At 34.3% G+C, this 27,689-nt stretch overlaps 1 protein-coding gene and 1 long non-coding RNA gene across 2 annotated transcripts in view; one reads left to right on the forward strand and one right to left on the reverse strand.

The window, feature by feature from the left end:
* Positions 1-13,650, reverse strand: part of LOC143235267 (uncharacterized) — a 30,214-nt gene extending 16,564 nt beyond the window's left edge. Inside the window, exon 1 of the long non-coding RNA XR_013018992.1 lies at positions 13,211-13,650. This is a non-coding gene — a long non-coding RNA (uncharacterized LOC143235267). The remainder of the gene's footprint in view (positions 1-13,210) is intronic.
* The window catches only part of LOC143235266 (uncharacterized), a 135,072-nt gene that overhangs the window by 84,277 nt on the left and 23,106 nt on the right, over positions 1-27,689 (forward strand). The gene's annotated exons all lie outside the window — the stretch shown is intronic.

A 27,689-nucleotide genomic window follows, 5' to 3' on the forward strand; every position in this document is an offset into this window, starting at 1 on the left:
ACATATTTCAGTACAACACGTTTTACTCTTTGTGAATCTCATAAATTAATTATGCTAGATGGTTTTGAGCAAATAATGTTATTTCACATGTTTTATTCAAAAGGTATGACAACAGTTTGGTTTGAATTTCGCGCAAAGCTACACGAGGGCTATCTGCGCTAGCCATCCCTAACTTTGCAGTGTAAGACTAGAGGGAAGGCAGTTAGTCATCACCACCCACCGCTAACTCTTGGGCTACTCTTTTACCAACAAATAGTGGGATTGACCGTCACATTATAACGCCCCCACGGCTGAAAGGGCAAGGAAGCTTGGTGTGACTGTGATTCGAACCCGCGACTCTCGGATTATGAATCGAATGCCTTAACCACCTGGCCATGCCGAGCCGTGGTACGCTAGCAAGATTTATATTTTTAAAATGTATGTTTTCATCATCGTTGTTCAATGACGCATGGAATTAGGAAGAAAATAAATAGAATATAACGATTTAAGACATAAATCGGTATATTTTAAATTTCATTTTGCTTAACGTTTTTATTATTAGTTAAATATTTTATTGCGGTTCATTTTAATGTGGATAAAAATTTTCATTTCGACTTTTTTTTCTTGATACAGAATAAGTGTAATTATTCAAAGTTGTCATCACGTTCGTAACTAACATATAAGGAGCTAGCAGCAACTGTTTAGTGGTAGAAAAGAAAACTACATAAATCTAAATTTAATTAACTTGTCATATTACACATATAACTCGGAGTTACTCTACCATCACAACACAAGTTACCCGGATATGTTTTATCAGGAGATCAATAAGTTTCTTTTCAAGATTGAGGGTGGAAGTGATCGGATTTTCGTCATGTTTGACTGGTGGTTACATATCGATCAGAAAAAAAACAAAACAAATGTAGATCGCGGTTTTAGGTTCCTTTATCGTGAATTTAGCCACTTTTCGATATAAATATTTATTTTTATGTTGTATATTTATTGTAACTATTTGCTTATGCCTTTTGAATTAAAATAGATGAATGCCTAAATTTTTATTGCGCATGCCTGAAGTTTGTTTGTATCTATCACTTGACATCGATTATGTTTTTGTCCGATGTCTTTTATTGTTTATTATTAGCACGAATGTAGCACCTGCATTGTTGAATAAGAGAAGGACAGCTGCTAACAGTTTAACATGAATTTATTATGGTTTTTCAAACAACAAAATCTTTGAGTTTCTTACTGGTTACTTTGTCATAGGTATATTAGTAATTACTGTCAGATTTAATGGGTGGTTATGAAGCCTTCAGTAATTCGCCCCTGAACTTTCACCACAACATTGCCTTTTTTTCAGTGATTTAAGGCTCACACTTTTAAATACTGTACATATGAGCGTTACAAGAGTCAAGTTATAGATGTTACATAGAATACATTTCTATTATTTACTTTTACAGTTGTTTTTTACATTCATACAAACGTCAGCTGTGGGGGCGATATAATTTGACTGTCAATCCCTCTATCTCTTGGTAAAAGAGTAGCCCAAGAGTTGGCGGTTGGTGGTGATGACTAGCTGCCTTTCCTCCAGTCTTACACTACTAAATTAGGGACGGCTAGCGCAGATAACCCTCGTGTAGCTTTGCGCGAAATTCAAAAACAAACAAAAAACGTCAGTCACGCCAATTACCTAAACTTCTATTCTTCTTTTTTTAATTCTCAAACTAAGTTTAAAACACGTTAGTTTTAGCTCTTCCTGTCCGGATATTCAGATCGTAAAAGTACTATAAAATTTAAATAAAAACTACTTGTTAGTGCACTTGTTTTTCAGTAAAAATGAAAGCTTATTTCCTGCAAAAAAATCTCTAGAAATATTGATCCACAACACTGCATACAGTATATGCGTGAAAAGGTAAACATTGCAAAAGTATCGATTAACGAGTGTATAAGATCTCATCGATAATGTAAACAGACCGACTAGACATAGTAGAGGCATCACTGGTGTTTTATCTTCCTTTGGATATTTACCACACACGGCTATATGATTTAGAAAAATTCTTCCAAATGCGGCTATTGTATTGCTTGCTATCAGCAGAAGTTTTATCGTAACATAACTTTTTAAACATCGTTTGAATTGGGAGTCGCTGAACGTGCTCTTACAACTACGTGTTAGGAGACCACCCAATGGCTCCTCAGAAATTGAACTTTGTCAAGTCAAGTATCTCTTTTGGGATAAGTACGCCGGGAAGCCTTATAAACAGATAAGTAGTTTTACCGCAAACTTATCGCAATTTCGTGTTTTCATTTTTCTTTTATCCCTTGTAGGACTCGAAGACATTGTACCTAAAACTAGATTTCTGTGTATTACATACGTAGTTTTATATTAAAACGTTTTCTGTTTTTTTTTACGAGCCAGGCATGAGAATTTATGTCCTTATTTTGTTGTATGAAATAATCACCTTCAATAATGTGAAATGGCTTTGAATTTAGTACTATGTCGAATAATATCAACACACGCATTAAATAATTCTCATGAGTGACTCATCAAAAGTTATAGAATAAATACGTATGTATCACCGTTAACTTTCCAACATAAAATATTTTAGAAATAGAAAAGAAATAAACCAAAAATGTGTAAGTCGGTATAAATATCCAGGAGCAGGTAATAGAATGTACTATAAGTGTTTCTAACAGGTAAACTTTATGACCGGTACCTCTAGAACTGTTAATAGAATGTACTATAAGTGTTTCTAGCAGGTAAATTTTATGACCGGTACCTTTACAACTGTTGATAGAGTGTATTATAAGTGTTTCTAGCAGGTAAACTTTATGACCGGTACCTTTACAACTGTTGATAGAGTGTATTATAAGTGTTTCTAGCAGGTAAACTTTATGTTCGGTACCTCTAGAACTGTTGATAGAATGTACTATAAGTGTTTCTAGCAGATAAACTTTATGTCCAGTACCTCTAGAACTGTTGATAGAATGTACTATAAGTGTTTCTAGCAGATAAACTTTATGACCGGTACCTCTAGATTGTTGAAAACCCTTTGTTTACTTTGATGATCGTTGTCTACCTAAAGTATATCCGTTTTTGATTTTGCATAAAGCAAAAGCTGGATGATCATATCATTAGATGAAGCCTTGACATAATGATATGGGTTTTTGTACTGAACTCAACCAACAGTCGGTGTTTCTTTCTTTTATTTATGTCGAATTCACATCTTACGAGTGTTCTTGTATAAATATTTAAAACATGTTGGAACCTATTTATACCAGTCATATAAGAAATTTCTGATTAACTGTAATTTTGGACTTGATTTTATAAGAACCGTAATGTCTCCACAAACAGTGTATTGGCTTCACCAGAGGACATTAAATTTGTCAAAAGTATCCTAACAGTAATACCGTTCTGATGATAATGTTATTCAAAATGATTATTAAATATTAACCTGTTAAATATGTGCAACCAAAATTTGAAACTTTTAAAAAGGGATGTATCACGTATTTGAATTATTTTGTGAAGAACTGTGATTATTTAATATAACAAATAACCTCCTGGTATCAGTTAGCCATGATGTTTGCGTCCATTAGAGGCTGCTATCTTGGGGCCATTTAAATATGAAAGACCAAGAGTTAACATCTCTTCGCCATGGTTTACTGCTTCCTGACTCTATCAGGATCTGGGGTATAGAAGTAGAAATCTTTGAAACACAAATCCATTGATATGTTCCTTAACGGATCCTTTACAACTGCGAAGATCAGCCCTCTTTTTCCCCAGACACATACCTATGAAGTTAATAAAATTATCAACACATAAACTATGAAGTTAATAAAATTATCAACACATACCTATGAAGTTAATAAAATTATCAACACATACCTATGAAGTTAATAAAATTATCAACACATAAACTGTGAAGTTAATAAAATTATCAACACATACCTATGAAGTTAATAAAATTATCAACACATACCTATGAAGTTAATAAAATTATCAACACATAAACTGTGAAGTTAATAAAATTATCAACACATACCTATGAAGTTAATAAAATTATCAACACATACCTATGAAGTTAATAAAATTATCAACACATAAACTGTGAAGTTAATAAAATTATCAACACATACCTATGAAGTTAATAAAATTATCAACACATACCTATGAAGTTAATAAAATTATCAATACATAAACTATGAAGTTAATAAAATTATCAACACATACCTATGAAGTTAATAAAATTATCAACACATACCTATGAAGTTAATAAAATTATCAACACATAAACTGTGAAGTTAATAAAATTATCAACACATAAACTAGGAAGTTAATAAAATTATCAACACATACCTATGAAGTTAATAAAATTATCAACACATAAACTGTGAAGTTAATAAAATTATCAACACATAAACTGTGAAGTTAATAAAATTATCAACACATAAACTGTGAAGTTAATAAAATTATCAACACATAAACTGTGAAGTTAATAAAATTATCAACACATAAACTATGAAGTTAATAAAATTATCAATACATAAACTATGAAGTTAATAAAATTATCAACACATAAACTGTGAAGTTAATAAAATTATCAACACATAAACTATGAAGTTAATAAAATTATCAATACATAAACTATGAAGTTAATAAAATTATCAACACATAAACTGTGAAGTTAATAAAATTATCAACACATAAACTGTGAAGTTAATAAAATTATCAACACATAAACTATGAAGTTAATAAAATTATCAACACATAAACTATGAAGTTAATAAAATTATCAACACATAAACTGTGAAGTTAATAAAATTATCAACACATAAACTGTGAAGTTAATAAAATTATCAACACATAAACTATGAAGTTAATAAAATTATCAATACATAAACTATGAAGTTAATAAAATTATCAACACATAAACTGTGAAGTTAATAAAATTATCAACACATAAACTATGAAGTTAATAAAATTATCAATACATAAACTATGAAGTTAATAAAATTATCAACACATAAACTGTGAAGTTAATAAAATTATCAATACATAAACTATGAAGTTAATAAAATTATCAACACATAAACTGTGAAGTTAATAAAATTATCAACACATAAACTATGAAGTTAATAAAATTATCAACACATAAACTATGAAGTTAATAAAATTATCAACACATAAACTGTGAAGTTAATAAAATTATCAACACATAAACTATGAAGTTAATAAAATTATCAATACATAAACTATGAAGTTAATAAAATTATCAACACATAAACTGTGAAGTTAATAAAATTATCAACACATAAGCTATGAAATTCCTTTTATTAGAACAACTTTTTTTCAAATAAGTAGCGTAAAAAATTCACAACTGATTTCCGGATCCACTAGACAAATAAAAAAGCAAATGGACCTCTTTGAGAAGTTAAAAGTAGCTACGGTAGTGTTTTCCAAAGAAAGGATGTGTAACGAGACATTACTGTGTCTTGCCCGGCATGGCCTAGCGTGTTAAGGAGTGCGAATCGTAATCTGAGGGTCGCGGGTTCGCATCCCGGTCGCGCCAAACATGCTCGCCCTTTCAGCCGTGGGGGCGTTATAATGTGACGGTCAATCCCACTATTCGTTGGTAAAAGAGTAGCCTACGAGTTAGCGGTGGATGGTTGATGAATAGCTGCCTTACCTCCAGTCTTACACTGCTAAATTAGGGACGGCTAGCACAGATAGCCCTCGTGTAGCTTTGTGCGAAATTCCAAACCAAACAAACAATACTCTGTCTTGAAAGAGCTGGCGGGTGTGGAATAAAAATTCGCTTTCTTCAGTTGTTTCAAAACGTAAAGACAAACAGTTTCAGTTTCCAACTGAAAAATACAGTCTTAAGTTGATTTATTTGTTTTTGTCTAATGATCGGTTCTATGTGTGTAGATACGGCTGGATTCGTTTCACTACATCCATGTACACCTTGAAAAGAAGAAAGTTTCAAATTAACTTTTAAGAAGAGTCAGCTACCTACTAAAGATCAACCTTCTCCCCACTGAGCTAGAAATAAGTTGTGGTAACAATGTGTTCCTTTTTTTAAAAACATAAATCTATAGGGGGTTCTGAAGAATACCTTAATATAGAAAGGTCGTGTCGTCCCCTTTTCATTCAATAGGCAGTTGTAATCTATTAAAGTTCTCAAACCTACTATTTTGAATCATCATTGCAATGAAAATATTTAATTAATGTCAATTGATCTTTATTTACTCTACTTTATTTCCATGATTAAATTGCTAATTGTTGCTAAATCCCGTTAGGACTGGTTTCTAACATATACGTTTTACGTGAAAGAGCTGGTAAGAACACTAGCCTGTTCGCCAGAGGTCCTGGGTTCAAGTCTCTTCTCACTTTTTTTATATTGATAATGCTTTAGTACCGACATCAAAATGTCACCGGTTTAAAAATTCTATAACGCTGTAAGCAAAGGTAGCTAGGCTATATTTTAGCTTATTTGATTAAAATTCTGTATAATTGTTGCTCAGCATTGCAGTGTTGAAACGACTTATCATGAGTGAAATAAGGAAAATGTAGGATAGTAATTTACAGTACAGAAAGGTATTGCGTAGAACTTGCATAGATCATCTATTTGTTATCTAATAAATTTCCACAGACTAATAACATATCTTGTTAAGTTGATTACGGCTCTCAAACCACTGAACCATCGATCAGTATATAACCATTTCATGAGACATGCAGAAGACAACATTTTTGTCAGGGTTAAGAAACGGATTACTGGTATTCGAACTGTGTTATTATATATAGCAATGTTTGTTTTACTATATAATAACTTATATGTGTTTTTCAAAACGGGGATATGTGACGTCATAGTATCATTTTGTGTTCCCAGTTTATTCTAATCACGCATGAGTGGATATTTCTTTGTAGCTGCGCTAATCCTGGGAACTTCTGTTTTCGTAACACCTTCCTGTGTATGAGACATGCTCCCCATTTGTCTTCAAGTGAAGAGTAAACTAATCTCGTGCATTCCTGGATGAGGTGGGAGAGGATATGTAGAAGTGGTTCTCAAACTTAATCGCTTTATATATGACATATTAAGTTTTACATTATGAAACACTCCCTATACACATATGCAAGGTAGACATTTTTCATAACTGAGGTAACATTTATTTAAAGAACTAGATGAATTTAGCAGAGATACCTTGTGGCTAACATTGACATACAACATTAGTGGAGTCGTAATCTTTAGACGTTATCTGTAGTCAGAGGAGGACATTACCCTTACCTTAACACTAGGTCGCTTATAACAATGTTCTCCGCTTACGTCAATAGGATTCAGTGATATTTCGTTAATAACTTGAACTTGAAATAAGATAAACTCAACAGATTTGTGTGTAAGACCTGCAATTACTAAGAACAAAGAATGAACATTAAACCCACAGAGAAAACAACCTATGGCATATTTTATACCACGTGCATACGTATATACGCTTGCGTATGCGTTTGTTGCTTAATGTCTGTCGATTCCTTTTATGTATGTTCAGATATTTATAACACTTGTGTGAATATTCTGTATGTTTCTGGTGACTCAATTGTAAGTCTGAAAGATCATAACGATAAAAATCGTGTTTCGGTGCCTGCATTGGGAAGAGCACAGATCGCTTATTGTGTAAATTTGCGCTTAAGAACAAACACTGTGATGCCGCAATACTAGGAGTGCATTGTTATGTGTTTAGAGCGACTGGTCTACTGTGTACGTTAGTGTATTTATCCAGTCAGGTACTGAATTAGCAGAACAACGACAAAAAACAAGCACACAATAACTCGATGTTCGTTTATGGAAAATAATATAAATATTTACATTTCTGATGGACTTTAGGAATTTCACCACGTTTTTTTCCATTTAACCAAACTCTTGGGGGGTTGTATAAAAATCTTAGTTATTTATATGATGAGTGTCTTGAGGCTTCATATAAAGATCTTGCTAATCTGATAAGTGTCTTGGAGTTTGGTAAAAAGTTTTATTTATATGGTTCTCCACGGGGACAGCAGTAAGTTTTCGGATTTACGTTACCGCAATCAGGGGTTCGATTCCCCTCGGTGGATACAACAGATAGTCAAATGAGGCTTTACTATAAGAAAACCACAAAACACACACACACACAAACAAATACAGTTGTTTTATAAAGACAAATTAAGAAACTTTAAATACTTTCCCACAGACGATTCAAAATATTTGTGGCGTTAGACACAGTAACGTCTGTCCCTGTGTTTAGATACGTGTTCATAAGCTGTATAAAAGTTAATAATATATATAAACTCCGCTTTTTCATATTATGCGGATACCTTGGGTGTTATAATACAATTTATTTTTATTTTATCTATCACAAGTTTTCATTTGCTCTATGCTTGAACCAAGTGTAGCTCACAAGCACACATTATAGACCCAAAGGTGTCTACATCCGTCTATTTGTGTCTTTCTTTTTTTACTATTCCTGTTTCTCTTTGTTAGTTTTAACTTTACTACTGCCAATATTTCTTACTCAAAATATCCGTTCAAAGTATTACATATATGCCAAAAATCAAAATATTTTCTTATAAACTTCCTCTTTTAATAGATATTTTTGGAGCTTTTATCTATTGTTATAGATTCTTAACAAATTTACATATTGATTTGGCCCAGCATGGCCAGGTGGATTAAGGCGTTCAACTCGTAATATGAGGGTCGCGGATTCGAATCTCCATCACACCAAACATGGTCGCCCTTTCAGCCGTGGTGACGTTATAATGTTATGATCAATCCCACTATTCGTTGGTAAAAGAATAGCCTAAGAGTTGGCGGTGAGTGGTGATGACTAGCTGCCTTCCCTCTAGTCTTACACTACTAAATTAGGGACGACTAGCGCAGATAGCCCTCGTGTAGCTTTGCGCGAAATTCAAAAACAAACAAACATATTGATTTACTTGTTTCTTTTGACTTCTTGGTTCTTTTCTGATGCCTCGATATACATAATTAAACACTAAAAATTCGTAAATTGAAAAGTATGTGGGATAAGCCGAGTTTTCTTGGATTTAGGCAATGCAATTCCGTTAAGGTTTAACTGAAATACGTAACCTTCCCAGTTTTTCTCGAGCCTGTTTTTCAAAACTCTTTCAAATGCTATGATGTTGTTATATAACAAGAGCCCTAAACCTAGTAAGGTTTACAAGCTCTCAACCAGGGAGAGGGGTTGATCCTCCGAAATATTATCTACAAACTTGCTACCTTTTTGTTTTTTCGCTGTCGTTTTAACTTCGGTTTGAAAAATTTCCTTGGAAAAATCCTGCTCACGTGCGAATTGCGCGTCAAGGGCATGGCACCCTTGAGACGTATTCGGGCGTCTTCCTCAAGCATACCGTGCAAGTTGGCGCCGCTTCTGTTTTGCCGGAAGTATACTTTTCTTCTACACTTACAAATAACTTTTAAACTTTTTTTACTAAAGCTGTGTTAAAGAAGAGATTATTTTATCATCGTCTTAACTATATCAAAATATATTCTTTTTGATGGGAACTCAGATAATGATTTCGTATAAAACAGTTCAAATCCTTGTCACACCAAATATGCTCGCCCTTTCAGTTCTAAAGGCATTATGAGTTACGACCAATCTCACTATTTATCGATAAAAGAGTAGCCCAAGAGTTGGCGGTGGGTGGTGATGACTAGCTGCCTTCCCTCTAGTCTTACACTACTAAATCAGGGACGACTATCACAGAGAGCCATCGTGTAGCTTTGCGCGAAATTAAAAACAAACAAACAAATCAATTATTAAAAAAAACATAACCCTATTATTAACAGATACAATGATTTTAATTTGTACCTATCGCTTCCATCTCTCTTGTATACAGAAAAAATTTCAATACTTAAGACTCAGGTCTGAAAGTTTTATTTATACATTCCTAAATTTGACAGTTCTTTGATAAATTACTTTGTTGAGTTTGCAGTTCTTTAATCACATGCTTGTAGATTAGTATTATTGTAGAATGTAGAGTATTGTCATAGATTTTCACCCGATTTCCTTTTAGCCGTGGCATAGCGGCACGTAGAATGGCTCTGTTTTTTTAGGCCCGGCATGGCCTAGCGCGTTAATGCGTGCGCTTCGTAATCTGAAGGTCGTGGGTTCGCGTCCGAGTCGCGCCAAACATACTCGCCCTCCCAGCCGTGGGGCATTATAATGTTACAGTCAATCCCACTATTCGTTGGTACAAGAGTAGCCCAAGAGTTGGCGGTGGGTGGTGATGACTAGCTGCCTTCCCTCTAATCTTACACTGCTAAATTAGGGACGGCTAGCACAGATAGCCCTCGAGTAGCTTTGTGCGAAATTCCAAAACAAAAAACAAAGGCTCTGTTTTGTTTTGTTTTTTGTTGTTGTTTGTTTATTTATTTATTTCTTTCAAGTAAAAACTTTTAGCTCCGTCATATCTTGATTGATATGAGATCAAATTACAGTTTTGGACTCAGACACTCAAAACCTTTCTATTAATGTACTTAACCACGACCAAGTACATTCGAATTAAGTTACTCTAATCCTGCCTAAAATAATTTCAAGTACCGCGGCCACTGAGGATTTCCTCTTGTTTTAAAGTTAAGTTCTGTTAACCTCAGTTGTGGGCCTGGCATGGCGAGGTGGGTTAAGGTGTTTGTCTTATAATCTGAAGGTTGCGGGTTCAAATCCACGTCGTACCAAACATGCCCTTTCAGCCGTTATAATATGACGATCAATTCCACACTTCGTTGGTAAAAGAATAGTCAAAGAGTTGTCGGTGGGTGGTGATGACTAGCTGCCTTCCCTCTAGTCTTACACAGCTAAATTAGGGACGGCTAGCGCAAATAACCCTTAAGTAGCTTTGCGCAAAATTCGAGACAAACCTCAGTTCTTGTATCCCACCTGATGATACCATGTGGAACCTTGTGAATAAAATAACATTTTTATTATGTATAACCGATAAAATACTAATATGAATTTTAAAGTGGAATATATTTCTTTCTAATATTTAATCAACCGTGGCTTTGTTGCGTGTTTTAAAAAGCCTCTTCATTTCTGTGTTTGTCATTCGTGAGTCAACGAAGTACGTGATTTGGATACTTATAAATTACGTCATTTGTATTTAGACTCAAGGATTCTCTGTATGAATGGCAAGCTGCAGGATGGAACTGTATTTATCTAAATTTAAATGTTACATAATGCCGTATAATTATATAAGCTTTATATATTAGTTAGGAAATAGTGACTAGTAGATGACGTTGATGGAACCTTTATATTATTAAGAGAAAAAATGTTTGTTCTGTGTACGTAAGTAGGTTGTGGAAGTAGGCGTATGTGTTTACATAGTGAAGAACGAATAGAGATATTAGTTCTTTAAAGTAGACATATTAATGTGCACCCTGCTGGAAACTGCTCATTGGTGATGCATGAGATCGATTCCCATGTGCTGTGTTTGTATGTACTGGCGTTTTATAAACAATCGAAACATGCTGCTAACAGCAACTTGATACTGTATAAAATATCAAACTGAAAAGGTTATAAGAAACAGAGTAGTAGGGCAGATGCAATTTCCATGGAAACCATTATATCCTAGAAGGTGTTGAGATTAAACAGGATAATATATTTAGAGATGTGAACAAAACTTGTAAATTTCCATAGTATTTTTCACTCCTGTCCCACAAGACATGAATGTTTCATATGTGTTTATGTATGTTTACTCGGTAGAGGGCGTTTATATTATTTTAAAATGCTCGAAATCTCTCTGAAGGTTTTTCTTGCACACAGATGGCTTCACAGGCAAGTGATTTTTTTTTCCAAGTGTTTCTATCTTATAACTTCTAGCTATTTTATTACTTTCTGTATTGTTTTATGATACACTGCTGCATGAAGTTAGTAATGTATGAAAGCCAGTTAGTTAAATAAATAATAAAACATGGATTGTTATCTTTTTTAATTTATTTCTTGTGACTTTCTTATTTCTAACATCCACTAAAATATGTTTTATATTTAACAAAAAAGACAACATTGTTCAGGTTACTTGTGTGTCATATCAAAAATAGGTGAAACAAACGCTCTACCAATCGAATGTTTCTTTTCATCCTCACTCAATAAACCCAGTGGAATATTAAAGAAAATTTGTAGTTCGTATATCCCTTTCTTCACATTTTCAGATTTCATAGTTATCTAAAAGGGCTACAAATGATACAGTTGAATTTCGTGTTTATCAAAATTTTGTAAAATTTGTTAGAGCGTCATTATTATTACTTTTATTTATAAATTCATCAGTTACGTACTGACTATATGTCACAGTTTCTCTTTAGAGTGCTGTTTGTACCTATTGGTTTTATTTAACATAAACCAACAGTCCCACTTGAAGAATGAGAAACTTTTGTTGTGGATCTCGGTAGTCATAAGCAAAAAGTCCTAATTCAAAACTCGGAAACTCTCGGTAGCCATAAACAAAAAGTCCTAATTCAAAACTCGGAAACTTTTCTTATAACACTTAATGGACTAAAACCAACAATCTAACTTTAAAGATGGAAAACAGTACAGCAGTCGGTGATCGATTATGTACTGAAATAACCCTAACTCTGATGCCCAAATGAAAAATAAAATCTGAAGTCATAAGACCAGTATTTTTACTTTGATATTAAGTATCGTAAGATCAGTTATATCGATGAATGATTAAGTGGTTTTTTTCGTTGCAATATCATCTTAAATGTTGCTAATTGAAGTATAGATAAGAGCCAGGTTCTAGAAAATGTTGGATAGGTGGCGTTAAAACAGTAACAACATTCTATGTTTATGTATACGTCATTAACTTTGTGACACTTTGTTTTACCTGTCCATACAGGTTTGGAGTACTTTAGCTCAAAGCACTAGTAAAGACATTTTAAATTATTGGGTTAATGAAGACAATTTTATGAATTAATGATTTAATGGAAATGATTCACTGTTATCATAAACACTAAGACAATGGAATTCATAGGTCCTTGAAAGACCTAACAAGAAGTATTTTGTCCCTCCCCCACAACCTAAAACTACCAATGTTATGTGATTAAAATAATATATCAAATTAAAATCATATTTCTGATTGATTCGTGTAATGTTATAGCAGATGTGTGCGAAAATGGTGAATTTTTATGTTGTGGGTTTCAAAAGTGGAATCAAATATCATTAGTTTAACCCTGGGCACAGAAGCTATAAATTATCTTACTGGTAGACGTTTTATGAGTTGAGTCCGGCACGCCTCTTGCGTATATGTACGTCACTGCACAGACGATTGCACAAAGTCTTTTCATTTTCGTCCGTGAAACCGAAGGTAAAAACTATACAACTTTCTTTACTCTTTACCATATGGAGTCAAATGTATCTTTAAATTTAAAAAAGAAAATATCTTAGGTACTTGTTGAGTCATACTTGACTTCTTTGTCCTTGTTGTTCAGACTTGATACCCACTTTCTGTGATGAATCATGCCACGTGGGTGAGCTAAGCGTATCACGTGTCTCGTCGCGTTCTTACTTTGTAATAAACACTTTAAAAGTCACTTGAGATAATACTGAGCATCATTGTAAAAGTAGTTACTTTATTTATTAAAAGGATTTAAAATATACTTAAATTCTTTTGAATATTTGCCAACATGACTTAAAGTTAACAGAAAGAAACCATGGTTATATACAATTTCTATAATCATAAGATCAGCGTTTAACGTAAACCTATTATAAAGCATATTAACCTTAGTTTCTATATAGTACTTACTAATTTTAATGTTAAAAAAAGAAAGTAATGAGCACTCTGAAATATAGCTCTTCTCGTCAGATCGATGTCTCATAGACCTTTACTTCGGTATATTCTAGTACCCATCTGCTTATTTTCCTGGTCTCAACTTGCAATGTCAAAATGTACATGTATTACCAAGATATTCTCCTGGTTTCACTCACACTGTCGAAATGTACGTGAACAACCTAGATGTTCGTCTGGTTTAACACCTGTTACGTATTATAATTTATCTCGAACGACTCCAATTTATTATGTTACGTTTGGTTTGGTTTAGTTTGAATTTCGCGCAAAATTTTTCGAGGGCTATCTGCGCTATCCGTCCCTAATTTGGTAGTGTAAGACTAAAGGGAAGGCAGCTAGTCATCACCACTCACCGCCAACTCTTGGGCTACTCTTTTACCAACAAATAGTGGGATTGACCATCGCTTATAACGCACGACAGATGAAAAGGCGAACATGTTTGGTATGACGGGGATTCGAACCTGCGGCCCTCAGATTACGCATCGAATGCCATAAACACTTAACCGTGCTGGGCCCGAATTTTGGAGATTGTTTCGTTCTCTCTCGATGTATTTTTACTTTTTATAACAATTCTACTTTTATATTTTTGTTAGTTTTCTTTTTATCAGTTGTTTGGAGCAAATAGCCTACTTACTTTACATCAATAAACAAGCACACCAACATTGAAAATAAATAAATCTTTTGATGATACATTTATTTTTTTGGGTAATGCATTTACGTACTGTACACAAATTTGGATGAAGAGTGTTAAAGATTCGAGCATTTCGACTATTATGTGTCGAATTGTACGTTATGATATAGCATTTACTTGTCTCTTAACTCATTATCAGGATGCTCATATCTACTTGTGACTTTTCTGACTGGGATATAAAACTATCATAAATGCATACTAAATATACCCTTGTTTTTTAATAGTATGTTTATATAAAAATAAATACATTTGGCGTATTTTTTATATAGTTTATTTCTATTGTCTTCACCTGAGGTTAGATTAAGATCAAAATTAGGAACTTTAATAGAAATTTGTGAATAAATACAATTCATAATTATTGTGTGAAACTGTAAAAAATTAGTTATTAGAATTTCCATTTAAAATTAATTCTGGAGTCTTTGAAATCTTGTTAAACTCATGTTGAAAATAGAGCTAAGCGAATGACAGCAAAATTCTATTAGGAAAGTCACATCAAAATCTAATCATGAGCAGATGCAAAATATGTCATTTTTTGGATTCGACAATTACTAATTAAAAAAAATGTATCCCTCCTTCTTTCTGACAAGCCTCAAATAGTTGTGGTTAACACCTCCAAAAAGAATATCACTTTTGTAGTTCCAAAACAGAACAGAAACTTAATTCGAGTAATTGGGGTTAGCACCTCCCAAAAGACTGTATCTTTTTTTTTTTTATTATTTGTTATTCCAAAAGGAACAGTAATTTAGCAGGTGATATAAACTGTAACGTCTTCTGCATCAATGTGTACTTTTTGTAGTTCTACATTTTAAAAGTAGGGATGGGTTCAACTACCTTAATATACTGAAACAGTTATTAAAACGAACTAAGTAGCCCGAAACGACCACAAATTAATGGGTCTTTAACATTTTTATACTGTATTTTTTTCGCAGTTAAACACTTTTCTTGTAACTTGTGCAGTGAAAGTTTGTATTTTGAATGTGGGGTATAACAGTTTCAATTAAATTATGCTTGTTTTATACTTTTTTTTTTCAACTTATTAAGGTTTTTACCACAAAATGACAAGACAAATGACCCCTGTATACATGTGATTTATTGTTCTAAAGTTGTTTTCGGTTCAACTGCTTGGCAACGTTCCAGACCCTCCTCCAAGAAAGCTTGACGAGGCAATAACGTTATTTTGATTGAAACCACCACATTAAAGCTTCACGATCGATCAGAAAACCATTAACATAATAAAAATGATTTAAAAACAAACACTGTTCGCTTTATTTCATATTCTTGCGTGGAAATCCCGCCATTGCAAGAAAGGTTGGTATGAATATCGACAAGGCTGTAGTGGGTTCTAAAAGAAGTGTTTGATATAAGTATCTGTCCTTGGAAGTTGCTGATGACAGTGAATCTATTCAGCTTTATAACAACTCCAGCTATGATATAATGTGGTGGATATTGCAGTTGATGAGTTAATATATGAAAGTCAACATGTTATTTCTTTGACGTTACTAATGAAACCGAAAGACGACCGATTATTTGATAAACTATGATAATGAGTGTTTATGTGGATGGGAGTACAGGAGTGTCATTTCAGAAAAGGGTGGAATGGAGGAGGAAAATTCCTCCAGTTCAGCCGGTACCATAGGCTGAGGGGCATAATTTGTATATATGTGTTAATCTGCCTGACTAGAAATGTTTCACAAAAACTGCTTATTTGTCTCTTTTTCCGAGCTAAGATGGCGCCTCTGTCAACCAATCAAATGACGTCCCGAAGTAAGGGTAGCAGGAATTGGTTGTTAGTAACACCGATTTGAAATAATTATTTCATATAAAAGTGAAAATACCAATGAACTTGAGGGAATATCCAATCACTTTTTCTAGACTCCTATACTATGATAATGAATTTGTGTGTGTTGTGGCAGCACACTATAAAAAAGTGGCACTTAAGTTGGGTAGAAACATGAAAATGTGGCACTGATTATGGTACCACAAGCGGAAAAATCCACGGTATTTTTTATTACTATTGATTAGAATATTAGTTTAACGCGTTTTTAACCCTAGTTCTCACTAGTTGGGCTATACGGACCTTATCGCTTTTCAAAAACAGCGTTTTAAACTATTTATGCGCAAAATTATTTGTGTTTTTCATCATTTTGTTGCTTAAATTATCTCTAATAAAACACACATATAATTAAAAACCCGCCACCAACAACTGCTGAGGTGTTACATTTATTGTACACAGTAAATTGGTTATTCATCACAATTGTATTGCAAGAGACAACGTCGTCAGTGTGATTGTTATATAATTCGATGCTCTCCAGTGACAAAGCGAGATGTCTGCAGATTTACAGAATTACAAATTTACCTTTATTGCTTGTATTACTAAACATATCACTATTTTGATTTCATGTAACAAAATATTTTGTATCTGGCTTCCAGATTGTGTTAGATTTTATGAAAGTTGACCTGAAAATAGCTGACCTAATCTTGGTGTTCCTCTAGAAATTGAAATGGGATATCTAGATATTGAACCTCGTTCGTCTCTTTCAATATCGTAAGACCACTTACGTGATTGTAAACAGACTTGAAATATCTCAGAACTGGGATTGCACCAGTAGTTAGCGTACCAGTCTATGATCGTGTAATCCATGATTTGACTCCCCTTGCTGGAGAATCAAAGTGATAGTCAATTCCCATGATATGATTAGAATTGTTGGCTACACAACTTCCATCGAAAGTTCACAATTAGGGACGACTGGCGCTGATACCCATTTGTAATTATACGCGAATATTAGAAACAAACAGTAATCCCAATTTAAATAAATATCAAAGAAAGTGGAGATAAACTAGTAAGTTTGTGATGGACAAAATCAACGCTTTTTGAAGTTAATCGTGTATTCGTACAATATCAATAAAATTAAAATGCTCAATTATTTTTGATCCCCAAATCAGGAATTTGTTGAACACGTACGCGAATTGCTAACGTATGAATCATCTCGTAGCATTTCTTACTAGTTTCACGTTTTATTTGACATTGGGTCATTCCATGTCAAATCAACCAGGGAGCTGCAGGTGACCCACACAGAATGCCTTGAAAAAATTTACATGTGTTCATCTACCCATATAATGAAAAACTGCAAAAGATTAGATCAATATCTCTAATAGTTTCTGATTTACAACCCTGTAAAATTTAATTAGTTTTTGGCGAATTCATTTTCGGGCAACTTTGGCTGCTTAAAGCTGCATGAGTAATGGTGGTAGAAGGCTGAAATTTGCTACACTGACTGAATTAAACTCACAGAGTTCACAAATGGTCTCAAACCAAGTTTATCTCTCTTAGGATTTTCATAGTGAGGCTGTAAAATCACCTGAAAACCCAAAATCGTAAAAAAACATTGGTATATTTAATAAGCCATAGCTCTAAGACTTGATATAATATAAAGCTGATTTTTTTCAAATGTCCTATAACATATCGGTTGATAAATCAGCAATTGTTGTAATTAAAAGTTTGATAGATCTCCCGTAAAAAGCTTTAGTTGCATGCAACTTTGTATGATTTAGCTAAAAATAGTCCTACTTCAGGCCACAGTTTGACCATGTCACTAGTTATTCAGCCTTTTCCGATTTTTACCATATATTCTTACATCTCTGAATATGATCTACAAAAAAAAAATCAAGAGTTGTAAGAATATATGGTAAAAAATCTGAAAAGGCTGAATAACTGGTGACATGGTCAAACTGTGGCCTGAAATAGGGCTATTTTTAGCTAAATCATAAAAAGTTGCATGCAACTAAATTTTTTTACAGGAGATCTAACAGACTTTTAATTACAACAATTGCTGATTTATCAACTGATATGTTATAGGATATTTGAAAACAAAATTCAGCTTTGTATCATATTAAGTCTTAGAGCTATGGCTTATTACATAAACCAATGCTTTTTATGATTTTGGGGTTTTCAGGTGATTTTACAGCCTCACTATGTAAATCCTAAGAGAGATAAACTTGGTTTGAGACCATTTTTGAATTCTGTGAGTTTAATTCAGTCAGTGTAGCAAATTTCAGCCTTCTACCACCATTACTCTTGCAGCTTAAGCAGCCAAAGTTGCCCAAAAATGAATTTGCCAAAAATAAAAAATAAAAGAATTAAATTTTACAGAGCTGTAAATCAGAAACTATTAGAGATATTGATCTAATCTTTGGCAATTTTTCATTATAAGGATAGATGAGCACATATGAATTTTTTCAAGGCATTTTGAGAGGGTCACCTGGAAACTTTTCCAAAATCTGGATGATTTGACACGGAATGACCCCATTGTAACTTTTACCACGATTTCTTGCAGATAAGTAACATTTGTTGTTATAGCAACTATAAACATCACAGTTATAGCATTATTTTAGCAACGAATATACGTGTACCAGGGATACATCAGGTGCGTCAATAAGTTACCATGGCAACTGCGTTCTGCCAGGAATGATTAAGAAATTGATGGCATTCAAGAAAAGTTTGGTTTGTTTTGAATTTCGCGTAAAGCTACTCGAGAGCTATCTACGCTAGCCCTCTCTGATTTAGGAGTGTAACACTAGAGGGAAGGCAGCTAGCCACCACCACCCACCGCCAACTCTTGGGCTACTCTTTTTCCAACGAATAGTGGGATTAACCGAAATATTATAACGCCCCCACGGCTGAAAGGGTGAGCATGTTTGGTGCGATAGGGATTCGAATCCACGTCCCTCAGATTACGAATCGAGTGCCTTAACCACCTGGCCATGTCGGGCCTTTAAGAAAGGCTCAGTTTCTGTCTTAACATTAAAGATACTGAGTTGTGTGGTATTTTAACATTAACGATACTGATTCGGATGTAACATATATATGCTGAAAAAAATGTTTGATGTAAATTATCTGAAATAACAGTTTTACTTGAAACTTGTTGCATATTCTTATTTGTGTGTAAATGCTATGTAATATTTTCAAATTCCATTCAGGAAGTGCAATATCTCCAAATAAAATTTGGTTTTATATCTCTACACAGCCCGAAGCTTACGTCTTTTTTTATATTGTACTGCTCTTTGTCTGTTTTTCTAAAATGTCGTGACATTCTTGGATCACGAAGTAACAATTTGTTTCGGTGAATGATTGAATCCTGAGATTGAATGTAACACGTATATTTTACAATAAATAAAGAACCCGCAAATAAAAATGAATACTACTTTACTACTCAATATGTCTAAAGTACGCTGTACAAATATACGTTTAAATTCTATTATTTAAACCATTTGAAGCTTTGTACTGTCAGTTTCGATTTTTGATTTAGTGAACGTTCGAAGTTTTAAAACGAATCATCGAGTGTCGAATTAAATAAAAATAATTTTTGTGTTATAAGGTCGTTTATAGTTTGTACTAAGACACTTCCGGTGTCTGTCTGTCTTTTTGTAGTTTAAGCACAAAACTGCACAATTGGCTATCTGTACTCTGCCCCTCCTCTTATTGGTATCTAAACCTGGTTTCTAGCGTGGTAAATCGGGAGACTGTGCTAATGGAGGAGTGCAGTGTCTGACAAGGTACTGTACTCCATATGTCATACAAGTTTGTCTGTTGACTAATACGCGTTTGTTACGAATACGCAAATTATTTCCTAGGTGAATTATTAAAAAAAAAGGGAATTACAGTAGAACAAAAGTTTTGAGCCACTATATAGTGTGTGTGTTATGAGGAAGAGAAATAATTACGAAAGTTCGCCAGTAAAGAGGAGAATCACGGACAGTCAATTGAGATTATCTTTTGATACCGGAAATGGGTAATCTGGTTCATTATTCGGTCGAAGAAATGCTCCGTAGTGTTGTTGATGCCTCTTTGGAAAATGGCTCATTATGTCAATTCACTGATTTGTTTGTTAGGTAATAACTGCACGCAGAGATGCGAAAAACCTGTTTCTACGACGTAGATTCCTCTTATCATCTGCAGAACACGAAGATGAAATACATTTATGTTATTTTGCGTCATTAATCAAAACATCGACAAAGAAAATACAGGAACAGTCTCAGTTGAATGTGAAAACGGTGAGCAAGTTTCTCAGGGAAATCCACAAGAGATACTTAACTTCATACATGTAGGTGTCGAAGCAAACCTCAAGCTGGAGGGCTGAAATGCCCTTTGTAGAAATGCCGTTGATGGGTGACTTTAAGTCCTTGTATGAAGTCCTTCTATCATCTTATTTCTCTACACGTAATTGTAAATGTTAATGGACAGTTTTTGTGATTTTGAGCTGAAACTACTAGGGCGAAAAAGCACCCCGTCTGTATCTTGAAATCTGTTGGGACGCTTGACCCCACAGCTCACCGGCTCCTAATCTCATCTTGTAAGTTGGTCCAAAATTTCCATTCTGGGAGCCATGTTATCGTAAGCTATTTTTAAGTTACGGTTGTGATGACATTACAAATATCCATGTACTGTAATAAGCAAACTCAATCTTTCAGTTTTTCCTCCTGTACAAATTATTACAGCTAACATCAATGAACAACTCAGTGTAGGCGTTTCACTAGCCGTTATTTTCATTCCATAGTTCACTCAATTAAGCTGAGTGGCTTCATAAGTTTCATCTTCATTAGAGCGTCTTTACGAGCACTCCAGCAAGGAGAGAGGGCGTAGCACAATCGAATCTTTTGAATAGCCTCTGTCACTACGTGCTGTTCTATTCAACATACTCAATAAATATTACTGGCGTGAACTTTTTTTGGTCATTTTACTTTTAGACATTAATGTCGTTATGAAACAACGTAAAATGTTATAAAAATATTATTATTTTTACGGTAGTACTTAATCTCTTTCATAGAAAGCTGTTTAATATCATAAAAACTTTGTTCTTCATTTTTTAAGAGATATGAGGTTCTTATTGTTACAGGGGCCCGGCATGGCCAGGTGGTCAAGACACTCGACTCGTAATCCGAGGGTCGCGGGTTGGAGTTCCCGTCACACTAAACGTGCTCGCCCTTTCAGCCGTGGGAGCGTTATAATGTGACGGTCAATCCATTTATTAGTTGGTAAAAAAGTAGCCCAAGACTTGGCGGTGGTTGGTGATGACTAACTGCCTTCCCTCTAGTTTTACACTGCTAAATTAGGGACGGCTAGCGCAGATAGCCCTCGTGTAGCTTTGCGCGAAATTCAAAACAAACCAAACCAAACTTATTGTTACGGTCCTTACTTGAACCTCTTGCACAGAACAATTTAACCTTGCTCTTTTATGTCATGTTTTCCAGCCCTATTCCAGTATCTATTAGATTCACGTCTCAATAATACATTTAATATTTCCAGATTAAAAGTGAATATTTGAAAAAAAAAAAAAAACGATTTCGAAGATCACGTGGAGCATACTTTTACGTCGACTGAAAAATAAGCGAAATTAGCTATAAGTTAGTAAATATACAGATTCTCTCGACCTTAAATCATGGCTAGTACTGCCTTTTTGGATCAATCACCTTAAATCTAGATCAACCACCCTAAGTCAGGGGTGATATAACCCTTCTAGATAAACCACTTTACTCAGTGACAGTTTGGCCTTTCTTAAGAATGGTTTATACGGCTTAATTGGCCGTACTTGATCAACCAGTGATAGTACGGCTTTCTTGGATCATCTACCCTATTTCAGGAATAGTACAGTCGTTATGACATATCTTTTTTCCCTTTTCCGAAGCGTGAATAAAACACACAGTGGAAATATTACAATATATGATTAGCTTTTAGTCGTCTCCAAAAAACAGAAAGGTGAAGATACGGTGAGTTTTTGGAAGTTGAACTCAAATATCAACATACACCAATTGTGGACGTGACGTTAGGCTAAAGAAACTGATCTAAAGTGTACTTCGTAATAAACTAGAGAGGAACTTAGTATAGCACACCCAGAGTTGATCATATCCAGTTGTAAAAAATATTAAAGTGTGTCTGTAACCCCATACTGACCGTTTCTGGCAGATCAGTATGGAATAATATTATACATAAGTATACCAAGTTTCATTAAAGTCCGATCATATTTGACTGAGGTATAGAGTAAAAATAGTGTGAGAAAATCAGTCTCTATATTAACAAATACAATTTATTTTTAATTTTTATGATCATGAACCTCCAAAAACAAATTTATACCTACTTTCGTCTAAATCTATTCAGCAGTTTTCGGTAGCAGAGATAAATTAATGGAGGCGCCACATTTCATCAACGTTTCTGTGTTATGATGCATTTCCAGTTTTTGCGCAGAATAGTGGTATGTCAAAACAAACATTTAATAGTAGTTGATATATCCGTTGAAAGCATGACATGGTGAAGTCAGATCCGAACGCTAACCCACATATGTTTTTTCCCTGAAAGTTCTGGAGACACATGGCAGGTTTGGTAATAATCGTTCCAGTATTTCGCCAGTTAAAAGCCGACGCAACGCTTAGGGTAAACATAGAGCCCCCAGAGAGTAACATTAAGATTAAATATGAACAGACCCCCATGTTGTCCTCATGGAGGTCCTAAGGGTACATGCTAGGCTTAGTGACAATGAGTTCAACGTTTTGACAGTTATAAGTGGACTCACACATACACTTTGGATCAAGTGATAATTTGGACGTATTGAATTTGGTGACTATTAATGTTTTTCGTTCTTCCCTTAGCAGCTTTTGAATTATGGTAAGGTTAGAATAGATAAGTAAATTCTCAAATCTTAATTTTTAGTAGAAAAAACAACTGAATTAGAAGTCCAATCCCCGTTACACAAAACATGCTCTCCCTTTCAGCCGTGGCAGCGTTATAATGTAACGCTCAATCCCCCTATTTGATGGTAGAATAGTACCCCAAGAGTTGGTAATGGGTGATGATGACTAGCTACCTTTCCTCTCGTCTTACACTGTTAAATTAAGCTAGGTATATAGCCATCGTGTAGCTTTGCGTGAAATTCAAAGAAACAAACAAACAATCATTATTGTAAAGTAACATGAAAAATGAAAAGTTAGTTTGTTCGGCTCTACCTTGTGTGGCATTCTCTCGGATAATTTCGCTTTATAAGTATCACCTCCACGAAGTAAATATTTATATATGTTAGTCAGTAGATTCCACCGTATTTTATAGGATATGTTCAATACCTTACTCTTCGTTTTCTTCGTGGAATCAATATAAGAATACTTTTGATATGTATGGATCATGAAGTGTGTAGTAGTGATGTTTATCTCTGTTTTCAAAGCATATTGTGTTTGTTATGCAGGTTTATCGTTTATCTCAGATTGCAGTTTGCCTTGTTATTGTTTTGTTGTTATCACGAACCACAATAGTGGTTCATAATAGGAATTACAAAAAACACTAATAGAACTTATGGGCAAAAACACCTTAAACAATAAATGTTCAGCTCAACACTTCAAAACCTTTACTATTGATTGCTATAGCTGAAGACATAAAAATATACAAAACAAGCGCACGTGTTAGTTTTAAGAGGAAAAGAAATTTCGTTCAAAACAGTCCGTTTTCGTGATCACCACAAACCCACTTCAAGTAAAAATGTATTTTCAAGAGTTGTCGAGCACGTGTCTTAGGAACAAGAGCGTAAACGGGTACGGAATTGTAGGTGTCGTTGTAGTTAGATGTTAGGTTATCATTTAGTATAGATATAAAGGTGTTCCTGTATATTGATTCAATTGTTTGAGTTGTTGTATAAGTAGGGCTTTTTTTTATTTTGATACCCAATTCAAAACATCCAGAAATCCACAGAAAAATCACTTATACTGGACTATACATTCCCTGGGACTTAACACATGAAACAAAACAAAAACTCAATATATTAATGAACCAAATAAACACAGCCACAAAACTATGTTCATCCGATAAAATTAACAATGAAATCAACAAAATAAAACAACACTTCATCAACATCATTAAATTTTCTCCAAATACCGTGGAAAAAAAATGATACGCACACACCTAGATCAACAACATAGTCAATAACAAACAAACAATAATAAATTCCAAGAAACAACAAACTACAAAACCGTACACTGCTGCATACCATATATTTCCGATATCAGCAAACAAATAATCAACATTTGGAAAAACTTATGACAAAACACAACATTCTAGTAAACACCAAATTTATTCAAAAACCAAGTACAAAACTAAAGTCCACAATGTGTAAAAACTACATTGACAAACACAACACCAACATTATTTATAAAATACAATGCAACAACTGCCACAACTTCTATATTGGAGAAACAAGCAGAAAAATTGAAACCAGATTCAAAGAATGCAAAAAACACCTTCACACGTCTTCGAACACTGCATATCAAACGAACACAACATACCCATAAAAAACACTCAGATACTAAGTGGGGTTTGTTTGTTTGTTTTGGAATTTCGCACAAAGCTATTCGAGGGCTATCTGTGCTAGCCGTCCCTAATTTAGCAGTGTAAGACTAGAGGTAAAGCAGCTAGTCATCACCACCCACCGCTAACTCTTGGGCTACTCTTTTACCAACGAATAGTAGGATTAACCTTCACATTATAACGCCCTCACGGCTGAAAGAGCGAGCATGTTTGGTGTGACGAGGATTAGAACCCGCGACCCCCGGATTACGAGAGGAGTGCCTTATCCACCTGGCCGGGTTTCCTTGCACATTGGGATCGCAATAATAATAATAAACAAACGAAGGTGGTGATACTCTAGACATTATTTACTGAAATTAAAAATCCGTATTTTGACTCCATCTAATGTAATTCTAGATAACAGCGTCGGGCCAAAATAGGGATTTGTAGTTTGAGTAATTAGTATCTACAGTTTAGCCACTTCTTCTTGCTTGCTTCTTTTTACAGTCCGTATTTGTACGTTTTTTTCAATTCATAATTTTTTATTTATCTTATTCCTTTAAACACAAATTGCAGCATGTTCTTATATTCCCTTGTTAATCTCAGATTGCAGTGTATTATTCTTTTTTCTACTGGTTACCTCAGACTTCGGTGTATTCTACTTCTATTATGCCATCACTGCAATCCTTTACTTTGGTTCAGTGTGTTCTACTATTGCTATGTTATTGTGTTTGTTTGTTCTACTATTGCTATGTTAGACTTTTTCATTTTGTTTTATTTCATTCTGCTATATCTATTTCAGTGTGTTTATTTATTGTATTCTACTATTGATATGTCAGTTGTCCTCATACCCCGACTTTGAATAGTCTCAAGTTTATTCGTTGTGTCTTGAAAACCGACAATAATCCCAACCCATAGTTAACCACCGATAGCTGACGCTCTGACATAATAAGAGTAAAAATAAATTGTTCCTTGCCCATGACAGCCATTACTTTCAAATTGATTAACTTTTCCTTCTCGATCATTTCGTTATCATGTTTCTTAATTGACATTTTCTATTGAAAGTAATGCCAAGATTTATGAAACTTTCCTGTCTAGAGACGTTTTGACTACGTATTTCTTATTTATACCACCTTTACTTTTAAACTTTGATTTTCCAAGGAGCGAGGCTAAAGCTTTCGACGGCTTCAACCTTGATTCGTTTCCCCACACCATTTCACTATTGTGTAAACCTTATTCTATACCTTCGTGGCAATCAGTACTCTCTCTCGTCCCTGTCGGTATGCTATTACATCATCAGTAAAATTCTGCCTAATCCCCTGTTCTGAGTCCATTTTCATCCTTGCACTATACATATTGAATAATATAGGCGACAAAGTGGTCCCTAAGGGAATTCGAGCGTGAGGTGGAGATGCCCATGTTCCTACTCCAACCTATTTTATAATCACAACATCTACGTCCAGAGTGAAACGTTCAGTCACTATGACATCATATGACACTTTGTTGTAAGCGTCTTCGAGATCGATAGCAACAGCCAGTGTATCATTACGCTACTAGAAACCTTTGTAAGCATCACAAGTAACACTTTCAGTCTTTCCACATTGTGTGCCAGTTTTCGGGTGACTATTTTCCCAATGAGTTTGTTAACTGTGTTATGCATGATTATTCGATACCTACTTGTTTTCGTGGAATCTTTATTTGGTTTGAGCATTGGAAACAGACAGCCTATGTAGCTAGTCCTATGGAATAAGACCAGCATATAAGCCCTGGTTATATAAATGGCTGGCTGATGGCCTTTCACTTGGTCATTAGTTCAAAATTAGAGACGGTGATATATCTAGGTGTTTAATCTGGCCATTTAGCGCAAATAGTCATGAGCTGCCCTTATGTTGAAAATATCAATATCTTTTTGAAGATTTTACGAAAATGAAGGAAAATGAAAAATTACAACACATTGTTGTAATGTGTTAAAAAAGAAGAGTTGATATAAAAATGATATACCACATCACCTTGAAAATATTTGTTTTGTGTCTTAATTTACATGTATGTGTGTGTATTTTCTTATAGCAAAGCCACATCGGGCTATTTGCTGATTCCACCGTTCTATAGAAAAGCGATAATGTTTTCAAAACGAGACCCAAAACTCAGGCGCTTTCGAATAGTCAACTATTCCAAAGCGCTCGAGTTTTGGGTTTCGTTTTGAAAATGTTACAAGTTTTGGAGGTGATCCCGTGTGCTAACTATTTAACCTGAATGTATAGAAAAGCTATGTTATATGACCAGTCAGTGGTCAATATTATTATACTAAACGTTTTTTATAACTGTTTTCGTACTTAAAAAGATGATATAAAAATAACTCATCTTTCTCACTTTTCCTGTCTTTTTATTGTTCTCACTTACCCAAAGAAATAAAAGCACCCGCCAGTAAACTCACTAAAATTTTTTTATATTTTTTCCAAAATATATCAATTATTTAATTTTTGTTTCAATTCAGCCATTATTAGTCAAAATACAGCTTTCATTTCTCGGTTTGTTATTTAGTATTAAGGCATGTACAAGCTAGAACTTAAGCCTAGACAAGATTATAAATTTCGTTTTGCTGGAGACCGCTCGGCGTGGTCAGGTGGTTAAAGTACTCGACTCGTAATCAGAGGGTCGTGGGGTCGAATAACCATCACACCAAACATGATCACCCTTTCAGCCGTGGGGGCATATTATTTTATTACGGTTAATCACACTAAATAAATACAAAATGTAAAAATTACAATCAGAGGCGGACTTAAGGTTGTGTGGGCCCTGGGGCTAATAATTTTTCATGGCCCTACATCTCATGTAATTTTACATAGATTAAAATTATCATTCGGCCCCTATTAAGGCCCTGGGGC

This window comes from Tachypleus tridentatus, chromosome 12 (genome assembly GCF_004210375.1).
Source record: "Tachypleus tridentatus isolate NWPU-2018 chromosome 12, ASM421037v1, whole genome shotgun sequence".
Lineage (NCBI taxonomy): Eukaryota > Metazoa > Arthropoda > Merostomata > Xiphosura > Limulidae > Tachypleus > Tachypleus tridentatus.